The sequence below is a fragment of the Eriocheir sinensis genome, chromosome 26 (assembly GCF_024679095.1).
Source record: "Eriocheir sinensis breed Jianghai 21 chromosome 26, ASM2467909v1, whole genome shotgun sequence".
In the NCBI taxonomy this organism is placed as follows: Eukaryota; Metazoa; Arthropoda; class Malacostraca; order Decapoda; family Varunidae; genus Eriocheir; species Eriocheir sinensis.
Window position 1 is genome coordinate 14,339,515 of NC_066534.1, and position 15,465 is coordinate 14,354,979.

Below are 15,465 nucleotides of genomic sequence, written 5' to 3' on the forward strand. Positions count from 1 at the left end.
CTCTGTCGCCTTGAAAGTGTCTATGTTTGTCAGTTTGTTTGCTGTATGCATCCATGCACGTGTGTGTGTGTGTGTGTGTGTGTGTGTGTGTGTGTGTGTGTGTGTGTGTGTGTGTGTTGAGAGAGAGAGAGAGAGAGAGAGAGAGAGAGAGAGAGAGAGAGAGAGAGAGAGAGAGAGAGAGAGAGAGAGAGAGAGAGAGAGAGAGAGAGAGAGAGAGAGAGAGAGAGAGAATTTTTTTTTTTTCAAAACCCATATGCATAAACACTGCACAAAGCATTAGCGCCCAAACACGGCCGCTGGCGGGGAATTTTAAACGGCGCCACGGGACTAAATGCATGCGCTTGAAGAGTTCACGAGCTCGCTGGAGGCAACGAGGTCCTTGCCGGCTAATAAGGCTGCCAGTTCTTGATAATTGTTCCGTCCATCAACAGACAACACCACACACACACACACACACACACACACACACACACACACACACACACACACACACCATCCTCACCCCCCCATCGATCCCTTGACACTGAACTCTGGTCCGTATGAGTGTATATAGGTTGGCATCCTATAACATGATATAAGAATGTTTAACGCAAAAGATTCGTCAATAAATAAGTGGCTCCACTCCATAACAGGAATGTGTTTTCGGTGATATGGTGACTGTATCGGTGAAATGGCAACAGGGCATATGCGAGATCCCTGCCTTAAGGTTTGACTGTTGATGACATATTCGGTGCCTTGGCCTTTCTGTGGCAAGGTAAGGATGAATACGACGAGGGTTTATTTCTCTTATGCTGGCAAGAAGGATAAATTGAAAAGTTGGAAAGTTTCGCTAAGTCGGCGCAACATCTGTGGTCATATGCCGGAGAGAGACAGGAGGGGGAAGGTATTATAGGAGAAGGGAACAGACCCCAGGAGACGGGATACAACCCCCGATTAATACCTGGTACCCATTCACTGCTGGGTGGACAGGGGCGTAGGGTATCGGAAAAGCCGCCCAAATTTTTCCACTCCGCCCGAGAATCGAACCCGGGCTCTCTCGATTGAGAGCCGAGTGTGCTAACCACTGCACCACGAAACCCCCAGGATAAATTGACTTGCCACATCAAGGGTGAGAGGAGGGGGGTGCCGCGCCCCTTGTATGGCGGGTGGGGACGGTATAAGAAAAGTTTTAAAAAATCTGAGTTGCGTTATCCACGATAGTGATCTGGTTGGTGTGCTGTGGCCTGTGATGTTCTCCTCCACGAGAACGTTAGCATCGAGTGGCTTTCCCGTGCGATTACAATGCGCGACTGACTGAAGTTTTTTTTTCTTTTTTTTTTTTACTGCAGGAAAACAAAGTCAGCTAATGATGGCGTTCACGTCTCTTAATATGATGGTGCACATTCAATTCTGGCCTCGACCCGGACATTGGAGCACGGCTTTTTTTTTTTTCCTTTTAGGACCAAACGATGATTTAGAATGCGAGAATGTTCGGCGGACAAAAGATAATTGATCATATTGTTCTGGACGTCGTGTGCAGTTTTCTGTCAACTTCTTTCCTCTGTTTCTCCAGTTTATTTACTTTATAACTACATTTATTCAGCTCTCTTGCTCCAGAATGATTATACAGTTTACAGAAATTGTGCAGGAAAGGAACAAAAGATCATCCACAGCCTCAGAATCTTACCACACGGGGCGAGAGTAAAGCAACTTAGTTATCATTCGTTGGAGAGGAGAAGGGTATGGGTGACATGACTGAAACATTTAAAGGGAGAAAGGAGTCAATAAAGAAAAAAAATGATAAAATAACGAAGAAAAAAAGAAGTTTGGGCCCCCAGCAATGGATACAAGTTAGGTAAACACGATTCTACGAAATAAGAAGGAGAATGGATGTATAAGGCCAAGTTAAACAGTCATGAAGCAGGTGAAGACACGATTAAATGTTCCAGTCAGAGGTTTGATACGTTTATGGACTTAGTAGACGGGGGGTGAAGGATTCGTTACCAGTGGCCGTCATGTAAAGGGTGAAGGATTCGTTACCAGTGGCCGTCATGTAAAGGGTGAAGGATTCGTTACCAGTGGCCGTCATGTAAAGGGTGAAGGATTCGTTACCAGTGGCCGTCATGTAAAGGGTGAAGGATTCGTTACCAGTGGCCGTCATGTAAAGGGTGAAGGATTCGTTACCAGTGGCCGTCATGTGAAGGGTGAAGGATTCGTTACCAGTGGCTGTCATGTGAAGTCCTAATGGCCTTTTCCAGTATTCTATTCACATGTAATACTGGAAAATTCATTACATCAGATAATACGGAGACAAAGAACGCCTCGTGAATTCATACACATATACAGTGAACGGCATACTCTCCTAACAGATATTACGCATCAGTGAGCGGAGCTGTATGCATGTTTCATATTGGTTCAACATCATGGGAAATAATCTGCTTCCTGATGAATGGGGATTTCTTCCTAATGCCTGCACGTCATTGCCGGCCAGTGTTTACATGTTGCCTTGAATTAAATGTGTGTCCGTGTTTGTCCTGTGTGTGTGTGTGTGTGTGTGTGTGTGTGTGTGTGTGTGTGTGTGTGTGTGTGTGTGTGTGTGTGTGTGTGTGTGTTGCCTGTCTGTCTGTCTGTCTCTCTGTCTGTTTGTGTGCGTGTGTGTCTATGGTACCTACTTAACAATCTCTCTATCACTCTATCCTACTAACCACAATGTCCTGCTGACTGACATTATATATATAGATGTGTGTATGTATGTATGTATGTATCAATGCATCTGTTTATCTATCAATCCATCGGTCTCAGTGACGAGCAATAGAGAACAGCAAAACTTTCAAATAAAAAGGAGTAGCATCGATTCCCAATGTTTGAATGAACGCTGCGCCGATAATCTATCATTACACTCTGATATAAAGGATTACAGATATCACTAAGAATCCGAGCGCCGAGTATCAGGGACGGGGAAAATTGTATGCAATATCGCCATAAGCTGATTCGAATTCCGGGTAACCGTACCATGAAATCAGGAATCACTTATCGGAAATTTATTTGGTATAATGAATAACGATCGAGAGATAATTGTAAATAGAAAGGTTCTGTAGATATTAATATTGAGAGAGAGAGAGAGAGAGAGAGAGAGAGAGAGAGAGAGAGAGAGAGAGAGAGAGAGAGAGAGAGAGAGAGAGAGAGAGAGAGAGAGAGAGAGAGAGAGAGAGAGAGAGAGAGAGAGAGAGAGAAAACCGACTTCCATCCATATAAACGTGGATAGTAGGGAAACAAGACAAAAAAAAGAACATATATGACTTTTCCACCTCACCTGAACAATTTATAGACAGTATTATGAAGCAGAAACGTAATATTAATAACTAGTAACGTCTGACATTGTAACTAAAGTTTCCTCGATACAATCCTTTTAGTTTCCCTTTCAAATGACTGTCCTAAATTCATTGCTTAAAAGTTTCCAGTACACAGAATCTCCCAGTGACGTGAATGTTATAACGATGGACTACAGCTGGTGTATTTTTGAGGGAAGCATCAAATGGTGGCAGCGGCGCTCATCACCTAATGGTCGCCTCGTGGGGGAAAGGTCGCCTCAGCAATCTCGCGGAATCTCTCCCGTTAGTCCTTCGGGAGGGAAAAGCCACCGCCTGGTTCGGCTCGCCTGATCTTTAGTCTTCGTTGAGGGTGTGAGTACGCGGACGCTGCCTTGGGACGTCCTCCATAAAATTGCTTCCCCGACATTTACTGCAAGAAAATGTTTAGCTATTGAGTCGATACGATGTACTTCATTAATAAACGAACACGTGGCCGGAAGAGATAGATAAAGATATAAGGGGAGATACAGATAGATAGACTGAGAGAGAGAGAGAGAGAGGCTGGAGGAGAGATAGATAGAGATGTAAGGGGAGATTTAGATATATAGATAGATTAAAAGGCCGGAAGCGATAGATAGAGATATAAGTAGGGAGACAGATAGATATAGACAGAGGGAGAGGAAGAGAGAATGGAGGTAATGGCTAGTGAGCAGGTACGTAATAGACGGGTTTGTCTGCACGACTTTCTTAACAAGGACAAAGCACACGCGATCAGGGCATTTGCCAGACGAAGGACAAAACAAGGCCTTTCTTTCATCCGGCAATCGACGAACAAGAGAGATGAGAGAGAGAGAGAGAGAGAGAGAGAGAGAGAGAGAGAGAGAGAGAGAGAGAGAGAGAGAGAGAGAGAGAGAGAGAGAGAGAGGGAGGGGGTCGTAAGCTCTTCGAGGCTCAATACATTAATCAGGAATATACATATAACTCATCAATTTATTTGTTAATTCAAATTAATTATAGTAATCCACTCACACAGCTCTCCTGGACAGAGTGGAGTCTAAGGCTCTTCGTCTCATCAGCTTTCCTCCTCTTACTGATAGTCTTCTACCTCTTAAATTCCGCCGCCATGTTGCCTCTCTTTCTATCTTCTATCGATATTTTCACGCTGACTGCTCTTCTGAACTTGCTAACTGCATGCCTTCCCCCCTCCCGCGGCCCCGCTGCACTCGACTGTCCGCTCTTGCTCATCCCTATACTGTCCAAACCCCTGATGCAAAAGTTAACCAGCATCTTCACTCTTTCATCCCTTACACTGGTAAACTCTGGGACAGCCTTCCTTCGTCTGTATTTTCTCCTGCCTATAACTTGACCTCTTTCAAGTAGTGTATCAAGATACCTCTCCACCCGAAACTGAACTCTCTTTTGGCTACTCTACGCTCTCTTCTGTTATGGGAGCGGCAAATAGCGGGCTTTTTTTCTATACTTTTTGTTGCCCTTGTGCCGACTCTTTTGTTGTAAAAAAAAATCATGACCACTGATATTTTACGTATGTTTGGGCGATAACTGCTTATCTTGATTTGCAAGGACTGTCTTTCCCATTATAACATTCTTGATAAGTATAATCATTTAGTCAAACCTTCGCTAACACCATTACTGTTAATTACTGTTATCAGCGTTTCATTAAGAGCGAACTACTGATCGGTGCTCATAAAGAGGCAGATCAAGTAATGGCGGCAATATATTTTCTGCTGCTTAGCCAGCATTCAGGCCAGTGGCGGACATCACACGCGGCACGCGGGGCAATTACACTTTGTTTATTGTGTCAGGAGCTGTAACTCTGAAAAACCCTCTTTTATATATATATATATATATATATATATATATATATATATATATATATATATATATATATATATATATATATATATATATATATATATATATATATATATATATAAAAGCAGTGATGGAAAACCTCCCGAGGAAATTCTCCTTCTGTAGCCGGAAGGTGAAGTTGAAAATATTCAGAAGCCACGACCTCTACTGAAACCCACTGTGGCTGCAGCACCGGGTGTCCACACTGAATCTGTATAGGGCGTGCCACGGTAGAATAATGGAAAGATTTCTTGGATTACTTAGAAGGTCTACCACATCCCTCACCTAAACCGTCTGGCTGTGATACGGATGGACTAGCCCAAGCAGTTTAACACCTCTTATATTGTTTATAACGCACACCCCTATACTGGCTGTTGCTCACATTATGCATTGTATACGCCAAAGGTAAAGTAAGAATGTGGGCATTCGCTAAGCTGCGTGTGACCTCGGTGTTCATCTCCTAGAGCATCTCACAGGACAAAGGGACAGTGTGACATCCAGGTTACCACAGTTCACCTTTCTCAGGTTTCCCAGGTTCTCAGTTATCGACCATCTCCAAAAGTTGGATGAACAGCTGGGTAAGTTGGCGCCGACTGCCCAAGACGGGATCGAACCCGGGCCTGCGGATTCGTAGCTACACGTGCCGACTGCGGAGGCGCATATGGCCCAATGGGTCAACTACAATTATGATTATCACAAATTACATTGTTATCATTACTATTATCATTATTGTTATTGTTATTATAATCATCAATGCCTTTACCATTAAGTGTATTCAATATGTCTTGGGCAGTTTCAGCAAGACGTCTTAAGACAATTCCTTAATTTCCGAGTCACACCCTTACGCACCTCGTTAATGCATCTGTTTTCGGTAACGCTGACAAAGGTGCCGTCATTATCATTATTGAACTCTACATGATCAAGTTGATTATATTCCCCTTCCGCACCACAATATTGCAACGAGCATCGGTAATGTGGACATCATTTGCAACGCATGGAGCTGAATACTAAGCGGAAATTTGTTTAGTACGCTCACGGCGCACGGGCCATCTGTCACGAAGACGCCCGCATTACTAATTACTGGAGATAGAGACAGATGAATAGATAGAGATAGATAGACAGATGGATAGAATGAGAGAGACAGTGTGTGTGTGTGTGTGTGTGTGTGTGTGTGTGTGTGTGTGTGTGTGTGTGTGTGTGTGTGTAAGATCTATAGTTTAGTCTGTTTCTACGCGATTTTCTGAAAAAAATAAGTTACAGTCCCAAGGTGAGTAAACAGGGATCAAGGGCTCTTACGCCTCGTGTACGGCTCTCCTGTGACGTGAAAGCAATTTGTGTAGAATGGATTAGCACCGATGAGAGTGGTTATTGGATTAGATGCTGAGGGGAAGACCCTCCTCCAAGACAATAGGGAAGGCGTCGAAACAAAGGAGGAGGTGGGGGCACTGGCAAGGGTAGAGGTAACAGGGTTAGGTGTTCCTGTAGCGGTGCAGTGAAAGGAGAATCAGCTACAATGCTGTACTGCATTCCTGATGACGGGCAGGGGGTTGCAAAGGAACTGATGAAAAAAAACACCATAGATACAAACACCACACATTGTGGCAGAAGCAAAATCAACTAAAAACAGGTCATCAACAAGTATTTGAAGACTGCGGAGTGTACCGAAGAATGCAATGCGCGCATTTCGATCACCAGTGACGTACATACGCCGCGATGAACCTAATTCAACCTCAGGTTTTAGGAGCCTTTACAAGGGCCTCCCCATATCATCGTCATGTTAAGTCATGGTCCCTCGAATGCTCAGGCGTGGGTTTAATAAGCAAACCTCGAAGATATCGGTGGCGACGTCGAGATGGGATCATGTTTGGATATGTAGGAGGAGCACGGCGACTTCACAAACCCAAAAAGTGGTCCACGGGCAAGCGTCTGAGTCTACCTTAACACCATGCACCTGTGTCTGATTAGTGGCGGAGGATCTGTGTCGGCGGCGCCGGAGTGAGAGTGAGATGACTGGATGCAGCTGGAGATGAGTATGATGACAACTCGTGGAGGAGCCGCGGCGTGAGCGAGTGGCGGCGTGGGTTGGTGGCAGCGGGAATGAATATGAGTTCTGGTGCCAAATGATTCAAACTTATGGTAATAATAAAAAAAAAGATATGGCATGTTTCAGTGGCTGACTTTTCATTGTGTAACTTTTCCTTACCTAAACAAGCTTCGAAGTAAACACAGTAACAAATAAAACAAACAACAAATAAAAAAAAAACATGCACATACACACACTAACAAACAAACTAACAAATGCGTTATATGGATACAAACAAATGTGTGGGAACTGATGGACACACATCTGCTCAGACGGCGTCCAACACCACCTTACCGTTCCTCTTCCCTTACTCCGGGGCGCCTCTCAACACCATCCCCTGCTCCCGCCCTCCGCCTCCCCCTCCTCATTCCCACACCTCCCCTCATCGTTATCTTCCATGCGTAGTCCTTTCAGGGCTCCTCACCGCTAGTCCCAGACCTCCTTCCCTCACACCCTGCTCCGTTCCCATTCTTTCCCCTATCAGATCCCTCTCGTTTCGTTTTTCTTTCCTGCTCTCTTCCCTGGTCGCCTCTTTCTCTATTATTCCCTGTGCCATTTCCTTCCCGCTTTCTTTCTTTTCCCCTGCGCCCTCCTCACACACCCCACCCTGCATTCTCTCACCACACCGCGCCTTTATTCCCTACACAGAACGCGTAACTCCACCACCACCACCACCTCCGCCTTCGTATTTCCTCCTTACTGCCCCCAATAAATCGCCTTCCATCCGCGGTTCTTCACCATCGCTGTCGGACGGAAAACTTTTTAGATATCCTGGAAACTTCCGCCGGATCCCAATAAAGTCAAGAACTACTCTCCTAACGGTTGGCCAATAGTTGAGGCTACTTTGGGGGCGATTAGATCAAGCAACCAAGTACGACGGGGCGGGAGAAGCATCTGAATACGGCCCCGCAATAAAAATAGATAAGTGAAGGAAGGGAAAAGAAGAGAAGGTGGAAAGAGGGAAAAGAAAAAAAAACAAGCATGAAGAAGTCCGTGGAAGAAGAAGGGCAAAGGAGGGTTTAGGTGGAGAAAGAAGAAGGGTTGCGAGTAGGTAGAAGAGAGAAAATGTGGAGGAAATGGAGGATGAAAGGAGATAATGATGCAACGTGAAAGAAAGAAAGAAAGAGAGAGAAAAAGGAAAGAAAATAGAAAGATAGACAGAGATAGAAAGGACAAAGGAAGAGACAAAGTTGGAAGGAAGATGAAGAGTGGAGATGGAGATGTAAGTTGATGTAAGAGATGTAAGAGATGTAAGTAAGTAAGAGAGAGAGAGAAAGGAAAGAAGGAAAGATATAGAGAAAAGAAAGATAGACAGAGATAGAAAGGACAAAGGAAGAGACAAAATTGGAAGGAAGATGAAGAGTGGAGATGGAGATGCAAGTTGTTAGGGTGTAAATACGTTACCTTGAGTATTCATAGACTGATGGATTAATGAATATACAGAGTGATTAACAGAACGCTTGTCTTGTACGTGTGTGGATGGGCGCGTCAACACTACCTTGAATAGTGAAATCAAAACACATGAACGATCTATTTGGAAACGTAATTGTGTTTTAACTATGCATCACCGACACACACACGTAAAATGGAAGGAATTATACTCATTAAACCCGTTTAGTATGTAAATGAGGTGCACAAAATCCACAAAATGATGGTCAGTTGAACGAAAGACTGCATAAACACACTATGATACACAACTTAACCATCCAACCGACAAACTATCATGTGAGGAATAATAACAAACACTCCCATCAAACAGGTATGACATCAGGTACACTGTGTGGCGAGCAATGTTTAACGCCAACACATTTATACAAGAGTTGATGCACCAAACCAAAGTTCATTATGGCCTCGCAAACACTATGGTGGGTGGGTGGATGAGCCCGCAACACTGAAAACGCCTCGCTTCGCCTCGCCTCGCCCTGCCCACCACCGCCGCTGCTAAACCGCCGGAATCAAAACGTATTCGCACCAGTAATAACACTTAGGCACTCCATGCAGGCCCTATACCCACATGTCTCCATAAGCTTAAACTCACATCCCGTGCACACAACAAGCATATTTTTCTTGGATTTTTTGCCACTACGAATACACCCCTCCACACACACCGCCCCCCTAAACACACACACACACACACACACACACACACACACCATCGTAATCAACAGCCAGGCTCCGAAAACCTAACACCCAAAACGAGTTCATATCTTGCGGTTTAATTATGACAGGATTATTCAGCGCGGGGGGCAATTATTAGACAATCAAGAATCGGCGCTGAAACTTCGGGTATCATTAAGTGTTAAAATTATCCCGGCGAGAGAGAGAGAGAGAGAGAGAGAGAGAGAGAGAGAGAGAGAGAGAGAGAGAGAGAGAGAGAGAGCGGCGTGAGAGGAGGAGGTACAGTGCATGGTTGGTAAAAACTTCGAAATGGCCATGCAATTAAAAAACACAAAATTAGTTCACCCGAAGCAAGTAAATGAGAAAAAAAAGCTATGTAAGAATATTTAGCGACGCGAGGAATGGGAGAGGATAAAAGAACCAAAAAACAAAAAAATAAATAGATGAGAAATGGCCATGCAATTAAAACCCCCCACAAAATTAGTTCACCCAAGGCACATAAATGAGAAAAAAAGCTATGTAAGAATGTTTTGCGACGCGAGGGATGGGAGAGGATAAAAGAACCTTCGAACAACGAAAAAAGAACAAATAGATGAGAAATGGCCATGCAATTAAAAAACAACAACACAAGATTAGTTCACCCGAGGCACGTAAATGAGAAAAAATGCTATGTAAGAATATTTTGCGACGCGAGGGATGGGGAAGGATAAAAAAACAACAAAAAAAGAACAAATAGATGAGAGGTCTAACTCGACTTAATTCCGTTAGTGGGCAAGGCAATTGGACTGCAGAAAGAACCAAGCAGTTTTAAGAGGCGAAAAAAGAGAGGAGGAACTTTCCCCGGCTTGCATCACCCAGACAACTCGTTTATTTCGGGGCGGATCTAATTATCGGATGCGTGGACATGAAAGCTTGGACTGCGCGAAAATCAGCTTCCTATCTCCATGCACCTGACCCCCGCCGCAGAGAAGTAGGTTAATTACGTGAATTGGAGGAAAACGGGAGGAAAAGGGAGAAAGGAGGGAAAGGGAGGAAAACGGGAGGAAAGGGGAGAAAGGAGGGAAAAGAAGAGGAAAGGAGTGAAAATATGAAAAGCTGTTACAGGAAGAGAAGGTGAAAGGAAGGAAAGGGAGGAGGAGAGTGGTGAAAATATGCAGGGTGAAAGGAGGAAAAGGGAGGAAAGTGGTGAGGGTATAGACGGCTGTTACAGAAAGAGGGTGAAAGAAAGGGAAAGGAGAGGAAAGGAGTGAAAATATAGAGCTGTTACAGGAAGGTGAATAGAAGACAGGGAAAAAAAAAGTAGTGAAAATATAGAAAGTCGTTACAGAGAGAGGGAGTAAGGAGGAAAAGGGAGGAGGAAAGCCGTGAAAATATGGAAAGCTGTAACAGGAAGAGAGTGAAAGGAGGAAGGAAAAGGGAGGAAAACAGGAGGAAGAAAGTGAAAGGAGGGAAAGGGAAAGGGAAAGTGATATTATAGAGGTCTGTTTACGGGCACTGTTTTGGGCAGCGGTTACCTGTTCATTAGCCAAAACGGTGCATTCTGTTAACCATCCCAGGAGTTTATGTGGCGTCATTTAGCTTGTTGTTTAAGACCGGTAATTGGCGTAGAAATAACAAAGACCTAAAGTGCACAAAACATGGGAGTATACGGTAAATTGTACACAGCGAAACACACACACACACACACACACACACACACACACACACACACACACACACACACACACACACACACACTAAAGGCGCAGCATCCATACTGGTCTCAAAAATCTTCCATCGCTGCTTCCACACATTCTCCCTGCATCATTATCTCTTATTTCCTCCCCGCGAGCTGCTCTTTTGACTCACATCTCGTCCATCTCTCCGCCATTTGAGGAGACCGACCACTAACCGTTCCTCCCGTTCTCTTATTCTGTGACCAGCTAAGTTTTCCGGTTTTCTTAATGATCCCGTGAAACTTGAGGCAGCTTTTAACTTAGCCGACTTTCCATCTGGTACTCGCTGGTCCTAACTTTCTCTCCTACCGTTTACTTTTTTTTTTTTATATTATTTGGTGTTCGTTTAAGCGGTTTCCTTCACGTCAATTCATCTGCCTGTCTGTCTGTCTGTCCTGCAACATGAACACCGCTCCTCTCAAAGTGTCAACCTCTGCTTCCTTTCTTTTACCGCTTTGCCTCCCGTCACTTCGCCTGCCTGACTGTTTATTTGTGTGTGTCTGTCCTCCAGCAGCATCAACACCGGTACTTTCCTGTCCGCCTCTCCCTCCAGTACCGACAGTCGCCTCAGCAATCTCGGCTCCCATCAGCGTACTGCCACATTTTATCAATTTGTGGATTGTAGTCTGTTTGGCAGGCGTATCACGGGACTGCTCCGCCTTCATTCGCTATGCAGATTGGCCTGGCCGCTGTGTCATTCTATCACGCAACTCGATTTCAACATAATTTCGCAACTCTTTTACTAATTACTGCCGTCATGAGTGCCAGGGGCTATGCACATTAGTTTTCTCATCAGTGTAATTAACTAAGTGTGAAATAAATATAAAGTTGCACTATATCCACTGTTGCGCAAAAACAAAATGTCACCAATTGGATTATATGAAATTAGCTAATGTTTATGAGAATTAACATATTTTCCCACAATAAGGTGAGATTTTCAACAATATTCCTTTCGTATCCTTGTTTATAAGAATTAACACACTTCCCCATAATAAGGTGAAATTTTCAACAAGATTCCTTTCGTATCTTTGTTTATGAGAATTAACATATTTTCCCACAATAAGGTGAGATTTTCAACAATATTCCTTTCGTATCCTTGTTTATAAGAATTAACACACTTCGCCATAATAAGGTGAGATTTTCAACAATATTCCTTTCGTATCCTATCATCAGTTATGCGTATAAAGGCTTGGCGTAAAGGAAGCCTCACCCCACGGCGCTAAGTTTTGTCTTAACGGGGAAAGAAAAATTCCTCAAGCCACACAACTCAGAACTTTAGGCAACACTTGGCGACCGTTTCATCGGGAAATGGACAATAATTTCGGCAAAACTACCGCCATCCGTTGGTGTTAGTGTTTCCTCCGATTCTTTTCCCTATATCTTATTAAGCTGATCCTTGGCATTTATGTAGAACTATTTTACCATCGCATAATACAATAAATTTCCCCACTTACATTAAATACATTAAGTACATTCACCACTTACCTTAATAAACTAATTTGACCACTTACCAACACTTAATGTGGGCATATTTATTTTTCTAACAAAGGTTTAGTGAATGACTATGACTCTCTCTCTCTCTCTCTCTCTCTCTCTCTCTCTCTCTCTCTGATCCTCATCCTTATCCTTATCTTCATTCTTATTTTCATTCGTGTCCTCATCCTCATCCTCATCCTCATCCTCATACCCCACTTCACCCCAAATCTCCCACTCCCCATCCTCCCACCCTCGCCCCCACCCACTCGCCTACACCTCCACCGACACACACCTGCCCCATGAGTATATAACGGCTATTCCCCGGCTCGCCACGTCCCCCCCTTAAGAAAACGTGTTTATTTTCGCGACCCATTCCATACGTTAGGCCAAGCTGAATCTCACAGTCTCTGGTGCACTTTCTTTTATTACAAACTGAAGATATACTACAACTATCTCTACACACACACACACAGTACTGATCCTTTGTTTGCGCTTACTCTTCCGAAGGTCACAGGACGCAACAGGGTGAGACGACTGATTCCTTTACTCTCAGGTCTGTCCAGCACCCGAACACACACACACACACACACACACGAACACACCACCGCCTTCACCTCCCTTGGCGAAGACGTGCAAGCTCTCCTCATTCCACGCTTTCCACGTCTCCCCTCAAGGCCCCCACGAACGCATTCCTTCTTGTCCTGAACCTGAAGTTTTTCCACCACCCATTTTTTTTTTTTTTTAGCCCTCATGATGTTTTCTCTCTCTCTCTCTCTCTCTCAAGTTCTTCAAAAGGGCTACATTTTTCGTCATATTTTTTTCCCCTCGTCTCTGTCGACAACTATTCTCGAGAGACCTGACTTGGCGGTTGTTTGTTGCTCAAGTGATCCCTGTGTTTCTGTGTGTGTGTGTGTGTGTGTGTGTGTGTGTGTGTGTGTGTGTGTGTGTGTGTGTGTGTGTTTCTGTGTTTGTTCGTTTGATCTCTCTCTTTCTCTCTCTATCTAGCTTTCGTGGTCATAGTAAATGTTTGTACAGGTCGCCTTTAAACCAATTGCCTTCATGGGGCTGCAAGACGCACGCACGATCACTGTACCGGTGTGATATCGATGTGTTTGAGCCGCTGTCCCCAGGGTCACAGAGGTAGGCTACTCCCGACCCCACCACGTTTTGTTTTCCTTTAATTTAGAAGGAAAGGTGCTTCGTTGAGGTGACACGCAAGAAAACAATATAAGAACTATAGGAACATGTTATATATACATCACTTGCAGTTTCCAATCTAGTCTGCATTGTTTTCCGGATCAATCTGGGTAGGCGGTGGATGAGTGGTAGCGTGCTGGGCCCACATTCACTGCGTGATGGACGACGCGAGTTCGAATCCCCACGCTACCACCTCAGATTTTTCAGTCACCGCCGAGTGGCTTAAAACTACCCACATGCTGTCCTGAAGACCACCCATGAACCCGGACTCTAGAGGAAACCGTCAAAGTAAATCAAGAACGAGTTCCGGGGGGCAGCATGAGCCAAGAGAAGATGGCGCCACTATAAACACTTGCCTGCGCCATGACGGGCTGGGGCCGAACACCATCCAGGCCCCTCAAGCAAGCCTACCGGCGCTACAGGCGTAGACGTAAAAAAAAAAAAAAAAAAAAAAAAAAAAATCTTGTTCTTTGGCCTACCTACCAAACTAGGTCTTCGTTCTCCATAACTTTTGGCGTAATACTTTTTATGGTATCGAAAAATAACTCAAATTATGGCTTTTTCATTAGCAAAGGTTATTGTCATGGTTACTTTATGATGTCATCTCTGTCACTAGGATCCAACAGAAATTACAGTAGCTATTTTGATGCAAAAAATTTTGATGCAATATTTTTTTTAAGTCACACGAATTCAATAAACTGGAAACTTTTTTTTCCAGAACTGACATGAATTTTACAAACCACCATTTTTTTCCTTCGGGGAGGGGGAAGTCGCTATATGATTAAGGGCCATATTCTTAAACGCTTCAGGGCTCACACACCCACATTTGACAAGGCTTTCGTTGGAGTTGTGGGTATTTCCATGGGCAGATTTATGACCCTGGTGGTAATATGACAATGCTCCTGTACCACTAACATAAGAAATACCCACATGACAAGGCTTTCGTAGGAGTTGTGGGTATTTCCATGGGTAGATTTATGACCCTGGTGGTAATATATGACAATGCTCTTGTACCATGAACATAAGAAATACTCACTTGACAAGGCTTTCGTAGGAGTTGTGGGTATTTCTATGGGCAGATTTATGACCCTGGTGGTAATATGACAATGCTCCTGTACCATGAACGTGAAAAAAACACTCATGGGAACCTATCTGATAACCTTTGTGGCAATTGGAAATATTTGTTAAGGCTTTCGTAGGAGTTATGGGTATTTCCATGGGTAGATTTATGACCCTGGTGGTAATATGACAATGCTCCTGTACCATGAACGTGAAAAAAACACTCATGGAACCTTTCTGATAACCTTTGTTGTGGGAGGAGGGAGCGTCTGAGAATACCACCCTTAGTTACTGAAATATCCGGGAAACGAGACTTCCTGCCGTCGATGGGAGATGTAGCCAACCTACTCCTCATTCAGAACCCTTAGTAACTTGTCCTTCAACTCCTCCTTCCTTCCTTCCTTCCCTCCTTCGCTCCTACATTCCTTCTTATTAATGTTATCTTCTTATTTTACTTCACTCTATATTTTCTTTATTTTCTACTTCTCTTCCTTTTCCTTACTTATTTTCTTTATTTGCTAACTCTTATGTATTATCTCTTTCTTTCTTCCTCTCTTTCCTTTCTTTCTTTCTTTCCTTCTACGTTACTTCTTATTCATTCTTCCTTCCCTTTATCTTCTCAGCATCTCCTGTAAACTTCGTAAAAAGATTATCA